Genomic DNA, 15,593 nt, shown 5'->3' on the forward strand with positions numbered 1-15,593 from the left:
TGGGGGAGTGTCCTCCTCAAAAACATAATTTCTATTTGGAAATCAACTACCCTGAACAAAATGGCTATCTAAAAATTTTGATTGGGTGTTTTTGAGGAAATAGTGGGCGTGGATGGGGTTTTAGTAGCCCTCCAATCAGTTTTGAATTTTAAAAAGGGCACAAGCCACTCCAATTTCCAATTGAATGAGCCCTTTTTGAAATTTTTACGACAACTTCTTCGATACGAAGTCCCCTGGAAAAAATAATACATTGTGCCAACATCGTTCTTTACTTAGGCAGCGCTATTGCGCTGCCTATGATACTTTGGTGTTTCTACTGATGACGATCGCTGTATATGTGATCGAAATATCTAGACTTTTGTTCCTGTTTTTACTGTCTAAATAAATAGGCTTATCCCCATCTGAACGTTTATTTGTTTGTCATAGAAAGGCAGTGGGATCTGGGAAAGGATACCTAATTTAAGGTGCTATGTCGAAAATATATAGCTTATAAAAAACTAAGATTGGAATGTTCAATGATTTTCCTTAATTTCTCCGTTAAGATTTTATTGACTATCAAAGTGTCAAAATTGCAGGCTTTCAATTGTCAATAGCTCGTAAACAGTTGAAGATAGGTATAGGACATTAAACATGAAAAATATCTAAAGTTTGTATCTAGAGTTTCCATTAAAATATACATTGTTTTTTCTCCGCAATTTTTGCAACACCCTGAATTTATAAGAATATTTGTCTGAGGGCTGATTCAGCACTATAACTTCCCTATTCACAAACTTTCTCTATGTCACGTCAAAAAAGGTGAGTGGGGCGGGAAAATGGAAAAAAAGACCCAGTACAATATTTCTTAATGTGTAGTGTGAAATCTTGCAGTTAAAAAAAACTGTTATAGATTCTGTTAGTAAGCAAAAGGGCAGGTATTGGAAGAAAATAAACTTAACATTAAGAAAGTGCATTAATGTTATACACGAAACAAGCGTAAAAATTTAAGAAAGCGAGGCAAAATTTCCTGAAAATGAAGATAGGAGGAATGTCAGCCTCTGAAACTCACAACAAGTTTTCTGTATAGTTCTTAATAGTGAAAAAAATATGCATAGACAATAATTCCTTTCAAATTGAGACTTCTAAAAATGTCTTTTTCAAACTTAGGTCGCCTTTGTTCCGACAAGCAGGGATAATTTTGGAGAACTGCTGTTAGTCGGGATTTATACTCGCCTATTTGGCCTTCAATAAAACAGTTTAGATTGCATATAATCAAAATATGAAACGTATTTCATTTCTATCTAAAGACAAAATAGAACGCTTCGCCACTGGTATGAAAATCTTCGCCCGATATTTCAAGAATTATTAGAAAGCTTATAAAAATCAAACGCTTCGCCACTGGTATGAAGATCTGCGCACGATATTTCAAGAATTATTAGAAAGCTTATAAAAATCGAACGCTTCGCCACACTGGTACGAAGATCTGCGCACGATATTTCAAGAATTATTAGAAAGCTTATAAAAATCGAACGCTTCGCCACACTGGTACGAAGATCTGCGCACGATATTTCAAGAATTATTAGAAAGCTTATAAAAATCGAACGCTTCGCCACACTGGTACGAAGATCTGCGCACGATATTTCAAGAATTATTAGAAAGCTTATAAAAATCGAACGCTTCGCCACACTGGTACGAAGATCTGCGCACGATATTTCAAGAATTATTAGAAAGCTTATAAAAATCGAACGCTTCACCACACTGGTACGAAGATCTGCGCACGATATTTCAAGAATTGGTAGAAAGCTTATGAACCTAAAAATTTGGCTCGGATAAAAACGCCTTTAAAATAATAATCCCACCAATGAAAAAAGGTTAAGACTTCTACAAATGTTATGCAAATCAAAGATTTACTGTTATTCTTACTGTTATAAAAACAGTTTACTGTTATACTGTTATTCTTACTTCTTTACTGTTATATAAATGAAAGATTGCTCAAACACCTAGCAGTAATAGTACACACCTTGTCATGCCAACAATTCCTTGGCAGCCCTGCATCCATAGCTCAATCCAATTTTTTGGTCACTTAGAAAGGGTACTAGAATTTTTAATTTCCGTTTGAATGAGCCTTCTCCCAATATTCTAGGACAACTTGGTCTTTTGATATATATATTGGCATCAAGATTCCGTTTTTAGAGTTTCGGTTACTATGGAGCCGGGTCGCTTCTTCCTTACAGTTCGTTACCACGAACTGTTTGATTATGTATAATTATCATGACAATGAATATTATAAAAATTACCCAAAAACTGCTGTCAAGATTGAGATAATATTGGGTAAACCGGTGGTTGTCGGGAATGGTAAATTAATTTAACAGAAAATGAAACTAAATTTTCATCTCCAGAAAAAGAATATTATTTTCAATACTGGCGATTTTTCTAGAGTTACAAAAGGCTTTGCAGGGTTGGCACTGCCCACCCGCACCCCTCCCTAAATAAGCCCATGGGAACAACATAAGATAAGTTTGAATGATTCGAATTTTGAAACAGAAAAAAAAAGAAGAAAAAAAAAATAGTTATATAATAGTTTAGAAACAAATTTGGGCTATATATTTGCACATTAGGGGGGTTTGATTTGAGCACATTAGGGGGCATTTGAGCATAGTATATATTAAATACGTCACCTAACCTAGGTACCTCCCCCCCCCCCCTAACCCCCAAAAAATCACAGTTTAATATCGTATACGCAATGAAAACCACGCTATCATTGCCTAGTCTATAGAGGTAAACATGTCGAAAACGGGCTTTATCATTGCCTACTCTATAGTAGTTAACCCGAGAGGCCCGCATAATGCAAGAGTACCCTTTATTTATTTATTTGAAAGCCTGTCATAAAAACGCACAACAAGACGGAGCATAATTAAAAAAAAAAATTGAAAAAAAAACGGTAAAAAAAATCAGCAAAATTTGGTTGATGCATCCTTTACAAAAAGGCAATTTAGTTCTAATATAGTCAATCCGTACGGCAAAAACTCTTTAAAAGTTTAGCGCCTTGGGGATTAGCTATGTTAAAAAAGAAATTTCCTCTTTTTTCCGTAGTAATTTCAAAGTTCTGTTGGTCCAACATAAAGAATGAAGAAGTATTTGTTTAGTCTTTGGACTAAACCAGGAAATGAGAGAAAACTCGTATATAATCAATTATTGTTTGGTATTCCTAAAGGAAATCAACTGCATGCGACGAAATTCAGAGAGTTTTCCTTGAAGTTCATTCTCTTATACCATGTTAACGCAACTCTTTGAAAAGACAGGTAAGGGGTAAATTTATTTAACTCGTACCTGTAGATACAGAACCCCACCTCAAATGACTCTTGTTTGCCTTTAATATTTTTTTGACGCGTAGACAAGTGTATAATTAACACACTTTTCCTTGAAACTTTAAAAAGACCAGAAACACCGTTTTACATTTTTTTTTCAAGGGTATTAAGAGCCGATAATTTCCCTTTGTTTTGGGAGAGGGAGTTAACACGTCATTTTTTCCTTATTAAATAAAAAAGACAAGTTTTTTAAACTGAAAGTAAGGAGCGAAATTAAAACTTAAAACGAACAGAAATTATTCCGTATATGAAAGGGGCTGTCCCCTCCTCAACGCCTCGCTCTTTACGCTAAAGTTTTTTATTGTTTTAAAAAATAAAGTTGTGAGACAGAGTCAAACACTCTCATTGAATACAGGACGAACAAGACCACATCCTATTTCTAGACCAATCACAGAGCTAGAAATAGCCTTATGTTACATCATCAGACTGCCTGGAATTTCAGATTGAAATTTACGTAATTTCTGTTATGACACAATTCCACCTCGTGTAAGAATTCATGTGTAAGAATTCATGACAGAAAAATCAATAGGCTTCATGGGAATTTAAAATGTATCTGTGTACAGTTGCCAGAACAAAGGAAACATCAGAGATTAATTAACATTTTAGGGGATTATTTGGGGTGAAACAGTTTGAGACATGTGACTTGACCTAGCTTTACTTCTCGGCCGTGGTCGCTATAATACACAAGTACACGATATGGGATTAGTGAGATGGTTATGGATTTGAACCATAAAGGACCGCAACCACCAATGACCCTAACCACCAAGGACCTCAACCTCCAAGGGTCCCCTCTCCCCAACCTCCAAGGGGCCCCCTTCCTCCAGCTTTTTGAACCCATCTTCCCATTTTTTTATACTTTTTTGAAGTTTGTTTTTTAAGCTTTTTATTTTTTTTTAACATGAAAATTTTATTTCAACTTTTTTTTACATATCTTAAAATGACATAAAACATACTTAAAGCATAAAAAATTCACATTTAAGCTAGATTTCTTAACGTTTGTAGATGTGTCTTGTCTGAAACCTATGATTTGGGGTGCTTGGTTTACTATTTCGCACTTTTCTGAGCTAGGTTTCATAGCCTTTCATAGGTGTATGTTTTATAAAACCCATGTTTAACTTTGTTTTTTTTGGGGGGGAGAGGGGATGATCCAAGGCCTCATTGGGTACATTTTTGTATATTTTTTAATAAAGTTGGGTTTTAGTTTCAAGAAATACGAACATCCAAGTTTAAAATACATATGATTTTATTAATAATATTTGATATTTCAATAAATTTGGGTTTAGTTTTCGGAAATAAGAACACCAACGTTTAAAATACACGTGATTCTATTAATAATATTGGTTTTTTAATAAAGTTAGGTTTTAGTTTTCGGAAATAAGAACACCCACGTTTAAAATACAAGTGATTCTATTAGTAATATTTTAATTTTTAATAAAGTTGGGTTTTAGATTTCAGAAATACGGACGTCCATGTTTAAAATACATCTGGTTTTATTAAAAGCATTTGATTTTCTAATAAAATTGGGTTTTAATTTTCAGAAATAAGAACGTCCATGTTTAAAAAAATCTGATTTTATTAATAATATTTGATTTATTTTAATAATTGGGTACATTTTTGCATATTTTTTAAAATAAAGTTGGTTTTTAGTTTTCAGAAATATGAACATCCCAGTTTAAAGTACATTTGATTTTATTAATAACATTTGATTTTTTTTTAATAAAGTTGGGTTTTAGTTTCCAGAAATAAGAACATCCATGTGTAAAATACATCTGATTCTATTAATAATATTTGATTTTTTAGTAAAGTTGGGTTTTTGGAAATAAGAACACCCACATTTAAAATACAACTGATTTTATTAATAATAGTTGATTTTTTAATAAAGTTGGGTTTTAGTTTTCAGAAATAAGAACACCCGCGTTTAAAATACATTTGATTTTTTCAATAATATGTGATCTTTTTTAAAATAAAGCTGAGTTCTAATTTTAAGAAATAATAACCTCCACGTTTAAAATACATCTGGTTTTATTTATAATATTTGATTTTCTAATAAAGTTGGGTTTTAGTTTCCAGAAATAAGAACATCCATGTTTAAAATAAATCTGATTTTATTAAAAATATTTGTATTATTAATAAAGTTGGGTTTTAGTTTTCAGAAATACGAACATTGCCGTTTAAAATACATCTGATTTTATTAATATTATTTGATTTAAAAAAAATAAAGTCGGGTTTTAGCTTTCAGATATATGAGCAACCACATTTAAAATACATGTGGTTTTGTTAATAATATTTGATTTAAAAAAAAAATAAAGTTGGGTTTTAGTTTTCAGAAATATGAACACCCCTGTTTTAAAATACATCTGATTTTATTAATAATATTTGATTTTTTAATAAAGTTGGGTTTTAGTTTGCAGAAATAAGAACACCCACGTTTAAAATACATGGGATTTTATTAGTAATATTTGATTTAAAAAAAATAAAGTTGGGTTTTAGTTTTCAGAAATAATAACACCAACGTTTAAAATACATGTGATTTTATTAATAATAATTGATTTTTCAATAAAGTTGGGTTTTAGTTTTCAGAAATAAAAACACCAACGTTTAAAATACATGTGATTTATTAATAATATTTGATTTAATTTTTGATTTTTAATAATAATATTTTGATTTATTAATAAAGTTGGGTTTTAGTTTTTGGAAATAAGAGCATCCATGTTTAAAATACATGTGAGTTGATTAATAATATTTGAGTTTTTAATAACTTTTGGTTTTAGTTTTCAGAAATAAGAACACCCATGTTTAAAATACATGTGATTTTATACATGTGTGGTTTTCAGAAATAAGAACATCCATGTTTAAAATACATCTGATTTTATTAATAATATTTTTTTTAATAATGTTGGGTTTTAATTTTCAAAAATACCAACATCCCCGTTTAAAATATATAAGATTTTATTAAAATACATCTGATTTTGTTAATAATATTTGACATTTTAATAATGTTGGGTTTTAGTTTTCGGAAATAAGAACATCCACGTTTAAAATACATATGAATTTATTAGTATTACTTTATTTTTTAATAAAGTTGGGTATTAGTTTTCAAAAATAGGAACACCCAAGTTTAAAATACATGTGATTTCATTAATAATATTTGATTATTTAATAAAATTGGGTTTTAGTTTTCAGAAATAAGAACACCCACGTTTAAAAAACATGTGATTTTATTAATAATATTTGATTTCTTTTAATAAAGTTGGGTTTTAGTTTTCAGAAATAATAACATCCACGTTTAAACTTTATCCACGTCCCAACTTTATTTTTAAAAAATCAAATATTATAAATAAAATCACATGTATTTTAAACGTGGGTGTTCCTATTTCTGAAAACTAAAACCCAACTTTATTAAAAAAATAAAATATTATTAATAAAATCATTTGTATTTTAAACGTAGATAATCGTATTTCTTGAAACTAAAACCCAACTTTATTAAAATATCAAATAGTACTAATAAAATCATATGTATTTTAAACGTAGATGTTCGTATTTCTTGAAACTAAAACACAACTTTATTTAAAAAAACAAATATTATTAACAAAATCAGATGTATTTTAAACTGGGATGTTCATATTTCTGAAAACTAAAATCCAGCTTTATTTTAAAAAATATGCAAAAATTTACCCAATTATTAAAATAAATCAAATATTATTAATAAAATTGGATGCATTTTAAACATGTATGTTCTTATTTCTGAAAACTAAAACCCAACTTTATTAGAAAATCAAATATTATTAATAAAATCAGATGTATTTTAAACGGGGATGTTCTTATTTCTGAAAATTAAAACCTAACACAATTAAAAAATAATCAGATATTTTCAATAAAATAAGATGTATTTTTAATATTGATGTTTGTATTTCTGAAAACTAAAACCCCCATTCATTATAAAACTAGATACTATTAATGCAACAATATATATTTTAGAAGTGGACGCTCTTATATCTTTAAACTAAAACCCGACTATATTAAAAAACGATCAAAGATTATTAATAAAATCAAATGTATTTTAAACGTGGGTGTTCTTATTTCTCAAAACTAAAACCCAACTTTATTAAAAAATCAAATATTATTATTAAAATCACATGTATTTGAAACTTGGGTGTTCCTATTACTGAAAACTGAAACCAAGCTTTATTAAAAAATCAAGTAATACTAATAAATTCATATGTATTTTAAACTTGGATGTTCTTATTTCCGAAAACTAAAGCCCAACTTTATTAAAATAACAAATATTATTAATAAAATCAGATGTATTTTAATAAAATCTTATATATTTTAAACGGGAATGTTGGTATTTCTGAAAATTAAAACCCAACATTATTAAAAAAATATTATTAATAAAATCACATGTATTTTAAACATGGATGTTCTTATTTCTGAAAACTACACATGTATAAATCACATGTATTTTAAACGTTGGTGTTTTTATTTCTGAAAACTAAAACCCAACTTTATTGAAAAATCAAATATTATTAATAAATCACATGTATTTTAAACGTTGATGTTCTTATTTCTGAAAACTAAAACCCAACTTTATTGAAAAATCAAATATTATTAATAAAATCACATGTATTTCAAACATGGGTGTTCTTACTTCTGAAAACTAGAACCCAACTTTATTTAAAAAAAATCAAATATTACTAATAAAATCACATGTATTTTAAACGTAGGTTTTCTTATTTCTGCAAACTAAAACTCAACTTTATTAAAAAATCAAATATTATTAATAAAGTCAGATGTATTTTGAAACGAAGGTGTTCATATTTCTGAAAACTAAAACCCAACTTTATTTAAAAAAAATAAAGTATTATTAATAAAACCACATGTATTTTAAACGTGGTTGTTCATATTTCTGAAAACTAAAACCCAACTTTATTTTAAAAATCAAATAATATTAATAAAATCAGATGTATTTTAAACGGCAATGTTCGTATTTCTGAAAACTAAAACCCAACTTTATTAATAATATCAAATATTATTAATAAAATCAGATTTATTTTAAACATGGATGTTCTTATTTCTGGAAACTAAAACCCAACTTTATTAGAAAATCAAATATTATTAATGTATTTTAAACGTGGACGCTATTATTTCTGAAAATTAGAACTCAGCTTTATTTTAAAGAAGATCAAATATTATTGACAAAATCAAATGTATTTTAAACGCGGGTGTTCTTATTTCTGAAAACTAAAACCCAACTTTATTAAAAAATCTAATATTATTAATAGAATCACTTGTATTTTAAATGTGGGTGTTCTTATTTCCAAAAAATTAAACCCAACTTTATTAAAATATCAAATATTATTAATAAAATCATATGTATTTTGAACCTAGATATTCGTATTTCTTGAAACTAAAACCCAAATTTATCAAAAAAAAATCAAATGTTATTAATAAAATCAGATGTATTTTAAATTAGAATTTTCATATTTCTGAAAACTAAAACCCAAATTTATTAAAAAAATTTGTAAAGATGTACCCAATTATTAAAATAAATGAAATATTGTTAATAAAATCAGATGTATTTTAAATATGGATGTTCTTATTTCTGAAAATTAAAACCCAACTTTATTTGAAAATCCAATGTTATTAATAAAAACCAGATGTATTTTAAACATGGACGTTCTTATTTCTGAAAACTAAAACCCAACTTTATTAAAAAATCAAATATTATTAATAGAATCACATGTATTTTAAACGTGGGTGTTCTTTTTTCCAAAAACTAAAACCCAACTTTATTAAAAAATCAAGTATTATTAAAATAATCTTATGTATTTTAAACGCGGATGTTCTTATTTCCGAAAACTAAAGCCCAACTTTATTAAAATATCAAATATTATTAATAAATCAGATGTATTTTAAAACGGTGGTGTTCATATTTGTGACAACTAAAACCAACTTTTTAAAAAAAAATTCAAATATTATTAATAAAATCAGAGGTATTTTAAACGCCGATTTTCGTATTTCTGAAAATTAAAACCCAACTTTATTGAAAAAAATCAAATATTAATAATAAAATTACATGTATTTTAAAACGTGAGTGTTCTTATTTCCGAAAACTAAAGCCCAATCTTATTAAAAAAATCAAATATTATGAATAGAATCACACGTATTTTAAACTTGGGTGTTCTTATTTCCGAAAACTAAAACCCAACTTTATTAAAAAATATGCAAAAATGTACCCAATGAGGCCTTGGATCACCCCCTCCCCCCGAAAAAAAAACCTTAAGTTAATCATGGGTTTCATTCAACATACACCTGTCAACGGCTATGCAAACTAGCTCAGAAAAGTGCGAAATTGCAAACCAAGCATCCCAAATAATAGGTTTCAGACAACATACACCTACGAAAGATTAGGAAATCTAGCTCAGAAAAGTCTAAAATAGCAAACTAGACATCCAAAATCATAAGTTGCATGCATCACACACCTACGAAAGGTTAAGAAACCTACCTAAAAAAAGTCTAAAATAGTAAACCAAACATCCCAAATCATAGATTTTAGAAAGCTTACACCTATGACAGGCTAAGAAACCTAGGTCAGAAAAGAACGAAGGAGCAAACTCTGCACCCAAATTATAGGTTTCAGACAACACACATCTACATACGTTATGAAATCTCGTTCAAATGTGAATTTTTTATGCTTTAAGTATGTTTTTTGTCATTCTAAGACACATAAAAAATGTTGAAATAAAAGTATCATGTTAAGAAATATAAAAAGTTCAAAAACTAAACTTCATAAAAAAGTATAAAAAAATAGGGGGATGGGCCCAAAATTTTGGAGGGAGGGGACCCCTTGAAGGTTGGGGATAGGGGACCCTTGGAGGTTGAGGTTCCAACTTTATTAGAAAATTAAATATTATTAATAAAATCATATATATTTTAAACGTGGATGTTTTTATGTCTGAAAACTAAAACCCCACTTTATTAAAAAAAAAATCAAATATTATTAACAAAATTACATATATTTTAAACTTTGGTGTTCTTATTACTGAAAAATAAAACCGAACGTTTATTAGAATATCAAATATTATTAATAAAATCATAAGTATTTTAAACGTGGATGTTCGTATTTCTTGAAACTAAAACCCAACTTTATTAAAAAAATATGCAAAAATGTACCCAATTATTGAAATAAATCAAATATAACTAATAAAATTAAATATATTTTAAACATGGATGTTCTTATTTCTGAAAATTAAAATCCAACTTTATTTGAGAAAAAAATATTATTAACAAAACCAGATGTAGTTTAAACGTGGATAATGATGTCTCCAAAAACTAAATCACAACTTTATTAAAAAAATCAAATATAATCAATAAGATTACATTCAATTTTAATGTGTATGTCCTTGTTTTTGAAAACTAAAGCAAGACTTTATTCATGTAGAAAGATTCATCCAGGGAACGACTTATGTTTCAAACGCATAGGCATTTATTTATGACAACTAAAACCGAGCCTTATTACAATATCAAGTATTATTTAGAGAATCATATGTATTTTAAACGTGGATGTTCATATTTCTTGAAACTAAAACCCAACTTATTAAAAAATATGCAAAAATGTACCCAATGAGGCCTTGGATCATCCCCCTCCAAAAAATATTAAAGTTAATCATAGGTTTCATTCAACATACACTTATGAACGGCCATGAAACCAAGCTCAGAAAAGTGCGAAATAGTAAGCCAAGCATCCAAAATCATAGGTTTCAGACAACATACACCAACGAAAAGTTGGGAAATCTAGCTCAGGAAAGTCCAAAATAGCAAACTACATATCCCAACTCATAAGTTTCATGCAACACACACCTTCGAAAGGTTAAGAAACCTAGCTAAAAAAAAGTCTAAAATAGTCAAGCAAACATCCCAAATGATAGATTTCAGACAACTTACACCTACGACAGGCTAAGAAACCTAGGTCAGAAAAGTGCGAGATATTAAACCAAGCACCCAAATCGTTGGTTTCAGACCACACACATCTACAAACGTTAAGAAATCTAGCTTAAATGTGAATATTTATGCTGTAAGTATGTGTTATGTCATTCTAAGACATGTAAAAAAAAGTTGAAATAAAATTATCATGTTAAAAAAATAAAAAAGTTTAAAAAATTAAACTTAAAAAAAAAGTATAAAAAATGGGGGGATGGGCCCAAAAATTGGGAGAGAGGGGACTCCTTGAAGGTTGGGGATCGGGGACCCTTTGATGTTGAGGTCCCGAACTTATTAGAAAATCAAATATTATTAATAAAATCAGATATATTTTAACGTTGATGTTCTTGTCTATGGAAGCTAAAACCCAGCTTTATTAAAAAAATCAAATATTACTAATAAAATCACATGTTTTAGTAATCGGTTGACCTATTTTTTAGAGAAGTTTAAATTGTTGAATAATAATCAGTTCGGTTTCAGAAAAGATAGGAAGACAGAGGATGCATTGATATTTTTGACTAGTATAATTAACATAGCTTTAGATGAAAGATTTAAGGTTGGTGCAGTGTTTCTAGACCTACAGAAAACTTTTGATACAGTTGACCATGGCCTACTCCTGGAAAAATGCGAGGTCTATGGGATCTGAGGTAAAGCTCTTGACTTTATACGGAGTTTCCTTAGTAACTGGTACCAGTTTGTAGAGATGACTTGTATACATTCAGGCCCCCGCCCAGTGGCTAGTGGTGTCCCAAAGGGGTCAGTTCTTGGTCCGATTCTTTTTTTTATTGTATATTAATGATATGCCTAATTGTATCCCAAGTTGTTGTTATAGTGTTAGTGATATGGGCAAAAATCCCGGGAATGAGACGGTGTCATTATTTGCTGATGACACAGTTGCTGTTAGTACCGCGAAGACAGAAGAATTACTTCAGACATCGATGAAAGATGCTATTGAAAGGTTATATTCCTGGTTGAGGATAAATAGATTAAAGATTAATCTGGGTAAGACTAATTTTGTTATTTTTTCCCGTTCACCAGATTTTTATCCATGGTTTCAGGATATTGCAACACAGTATGGAGCTTTAAAGCGGGTGTGTTCTTATAAGTACTAGGGGGTTTATATTGATGATGTTTTATCATTCAAGCGCCATGTACATTATGTTTGTAAAACCGTGTCTCGTAAACTGGGTATAATGAAAAAACTTAAGCATTTTTTTCCTCCTTTTGTTATGCACTTTCTTTATTATTCCCTTATCCATCCATATATATTGTATTGTAGTAGCGTTTGGCTTGGAACATTTCCTTCTATTGCTCGGCCAATACGGGTTCTACAAAACAACGCTGTTCGGCTGTTAGATGGCCTACAACCCCGGGATTCGGCACGAAATGTGTATGAGCGTGTAAAGATACTGCCAGCTTCCGGATTACGGGAGTTGTATGCACTTCTATTTATTTTTAGGATTCAGAGGGGTATAAACCTCCCGTGTTTTGATAGCTTGGCTAACCTGAGATCTTCTGTCCATGATTATGATACTAGGTCCTCTGCAGAGATTAATATTCCACTGGTAGTTTCGGCCCGATCGATGTTTTCTTTGCTTCACAGGGGGATCAGAAGTTGGAACCATCTTGATCAAAATGTAAGAAATGTAGGTGATATTTCTTCGTTTAAGATAGTAATTAAAGGGATGCTTTTTAGTAAGTATGATTTTTTTTTTTTAATAATGATATAGGTAAATTTGTATGGCTTCTGGGAGTGATGATTATGAATACGATTGCAAATTTAATGAAAATGTTAAGGGTTAAGGTTTTTGGTGCTGTTTGGGGACTGTGATAAAGATAAGTTATTATGTTTTTCGTTTTTTTTATTGTTTTGTTATGTTAGTGTATTTTTGCCACCCCCTTCGACAAGTTTTTACTTCTTGGGGTGGCCGCTAAACTTATGTTAAATTGTTTGTTTGTTTAGAATAAATCTCTCTCTCTCACATGTATTTTAAACGTGGGTGTTCTTATTTCTGAAAACTAAAACCGAAATTTATTAAAATATTGAATATTATTAATAAAATCATATATATTTTAAACGTGGATTTTCGTATTTCTTGAAACTAAAATCCACCTTTATTAAAAAAAAATCAAATGTTATTAATAAAATCAGATGTTTTTTTTAAACTGGGATGTTCATATTTCTGAAAACTGAAACCCAACTTTTTTTTAAAAAATATGCAAAAATGTACCCAATAAGGCCTTGGATCGTCCCCCACCCCCCAAAAAAAAAACATGAAAGTTAATCGTGGGTTTATACAACACAAAGTTATGGACGGCTATGAAACCTAGCTCAGACAAATGGGAATTAGTAAAACAAGCATCCCAAATCATAGGTATCAGACAACTAACACCTACGAAAGCTAGCTAAGAAAAGTCCAAAATAGCAAACTGTATATCCCAAATCATAAGTATCATGCAACACACACCTACGAAAGGTTAAGAAACCTAGCTAAAAAAGTCTAAAATAGTAAACTAAACATCCTAAATTATAGATTTCAGACAACATACACCTACGACAGGCTAAGAAACCTAGGTCAGATAAGTGCGAAATAGACACCCAAACTACTACCCAAAAAAAATAACACCCAAACACCCAAATCATAGGTTTCAGTCAACACACATCTACAAACGTTAAGAAATCTAGCTTAAATGTGAATTTTTTATGCTTTAAGTATGTTACTTTTATGAGACATGTAAAAAAAAGTTGAAATAAAATTATCATGTTAAAAAATATAAAAAGCTTAAAAAATAAACTTAAAAAAGTATAAGAAATGGGGAAATGGGTTCAAAAGTTGGAGGGAGGGGGCCCCCTGGAGGTTGGGGAGAGGGAAATCTTAGATGTTGAGGTCCTTGGTGGCTAGGATCATTGGTGGCTGCGGTCCTTGATGGTTCAAATCCATAATCATCTCACTAATCCCATATTGTGTACTTGTCTATTATAGCGACCACTGCCAAGAAGTAAAGCTAGGTCAAGTCACATGTCTCAAACTGTTTCACCCCAAATTATCCCCTAAAATTTTAATTAATTTCTGACGTGTCCTTTGTTCTGGCAACTGAGCACAGATACATTTTAAATTCCCATGAAGCCTATTGATTTTTATGTCATGAATTCTTACACAATCGAAGCTCTATATAAGTTCAACGTAATTCATATCGGTATCAATTACACATCATCCTGCCTGGAAATTAATGATAATATGTTATCAAGGAATGTTCACGAGGTGGAATTGTGTCATAACAGAAATTACGTAAAATTCAATGCTGAAATTCCAAGGAGTCTGGTGATGTAACATACGGCAGTATTTCTAGCTCTGTGATTGGTCTAGAAATAGGGTGTGGTCTTGTTCGGCCTGTTGTTAGCCCTGTATTCAATGAGCGTGTGGCTGTGATGCCACTCCCCCCTGTATTCAATACTCGCCCTCTACTCTTATCGGTATCGGGCGCATTGGTATCGCATGCATTGTATCGGGAATATCGGTATTTGTATCCGTTGCTTTTTTTTCAGTCATTTTCTAAGCTCATATTTTAAGGCTTGTCCCGGCAAGGTACCATGGTTGCAGCGGTAGCTGAAACCTAGTAGAGAGCGAGCCCCAGCCCATAGTAACCAAGAGTTAAAAAACACGACTTGAAAAAATCTGCCTAGTGAAAAAAAACTGTCATCTGACACTGACTCAGGAATGTTAAGTATTGTTTGGTCTCGTTTTAAAAGTAAAAGTTTATTGCGAAAATAAATTTATGGTGATTTTGAAAAAAAGCCTTTAAACCCCTCGAAAATCGCGTCAGATCAAAATGAAAAGTGTACCATTGGAAGCCACATAGTCGAAAACCTCATTCAGGTAAATTACAGTCCCCCTCCCTGAATAACATGGAAAATCACTTTTTTGCATCGGTAGCACTGATTTGTCTCCCGTTTTTTTTTTGTTTTTTTTTCTTTCTTTTTTTTTAAAATGGCCTAGCGGGCTGCCGGAACACCATAGAGAGAATCTTAATGACTCATTCAAAGGCTATTTCTCATATCTCCGTGATTCTTATAAATTCCGCCATCTGTAAGTACCATATGGCACTAAAATGGCACCTTGTGTGCCATTTCGCAAGGGGTGGCACTAGCAGGCTACCAGAACATCGTAGACAGATCTATTATAGCTCATATGAAAGATATTGCTCATATCTACGTCCTTCACATAAATTCCACCACCAGCAAGTTCCAAACGGCACTTTTGGTGTCGT

General features: G+C 30.4%; 2 protein-coding genes across 2 annotated transcripts in view; one reads left to right on the top strand and one right to left on the bottom strand.

The window, feature by feature from the left end:
- The window catches only part of LOC148952220 (DNA repair protein RAD51 homolog 3-like), a 173,058-nt gene that overhangs the window by 129,640 nt on the left and 27,825 nt on the right, over positions 1 to 15,593 (bottom strand). The window lies entirely within an intron of this gene.
- Baldspot (elongation of very long chain fatty acids protein baldspot) overlaps positions 12,199 to 15,593 on the top strand; it is a 54,297-nt gene continuing 50,902 nt past the window's right edge. The window contains exon 1 of the mRNA XM_089089677.1: positions 12,199 to 12,326. The gene's annotated coding sequence lies outside the window, so the exon portion shown is untranslated. The remainder of the gene's footprint in view (positions 12,327 to 15,593) is intronic.

This window comes from Artemia sp. Qi Xiang Cuo, chromosome 5, assembly GCF_049724085.1.
Source record: "Artemia sp. Qi Xiang Cuo chromosome 5, ASM4972408v1, whole genome shotgun sequence".
Classification (NCBI taxonomy): domain Eukaryota; kingdom Metazoa; phylum Arthropoda; class Branchiopoda; order Anostraca; family Artemiidae; genus Artemia; species Artemia sp. Qi Xiang Cuo.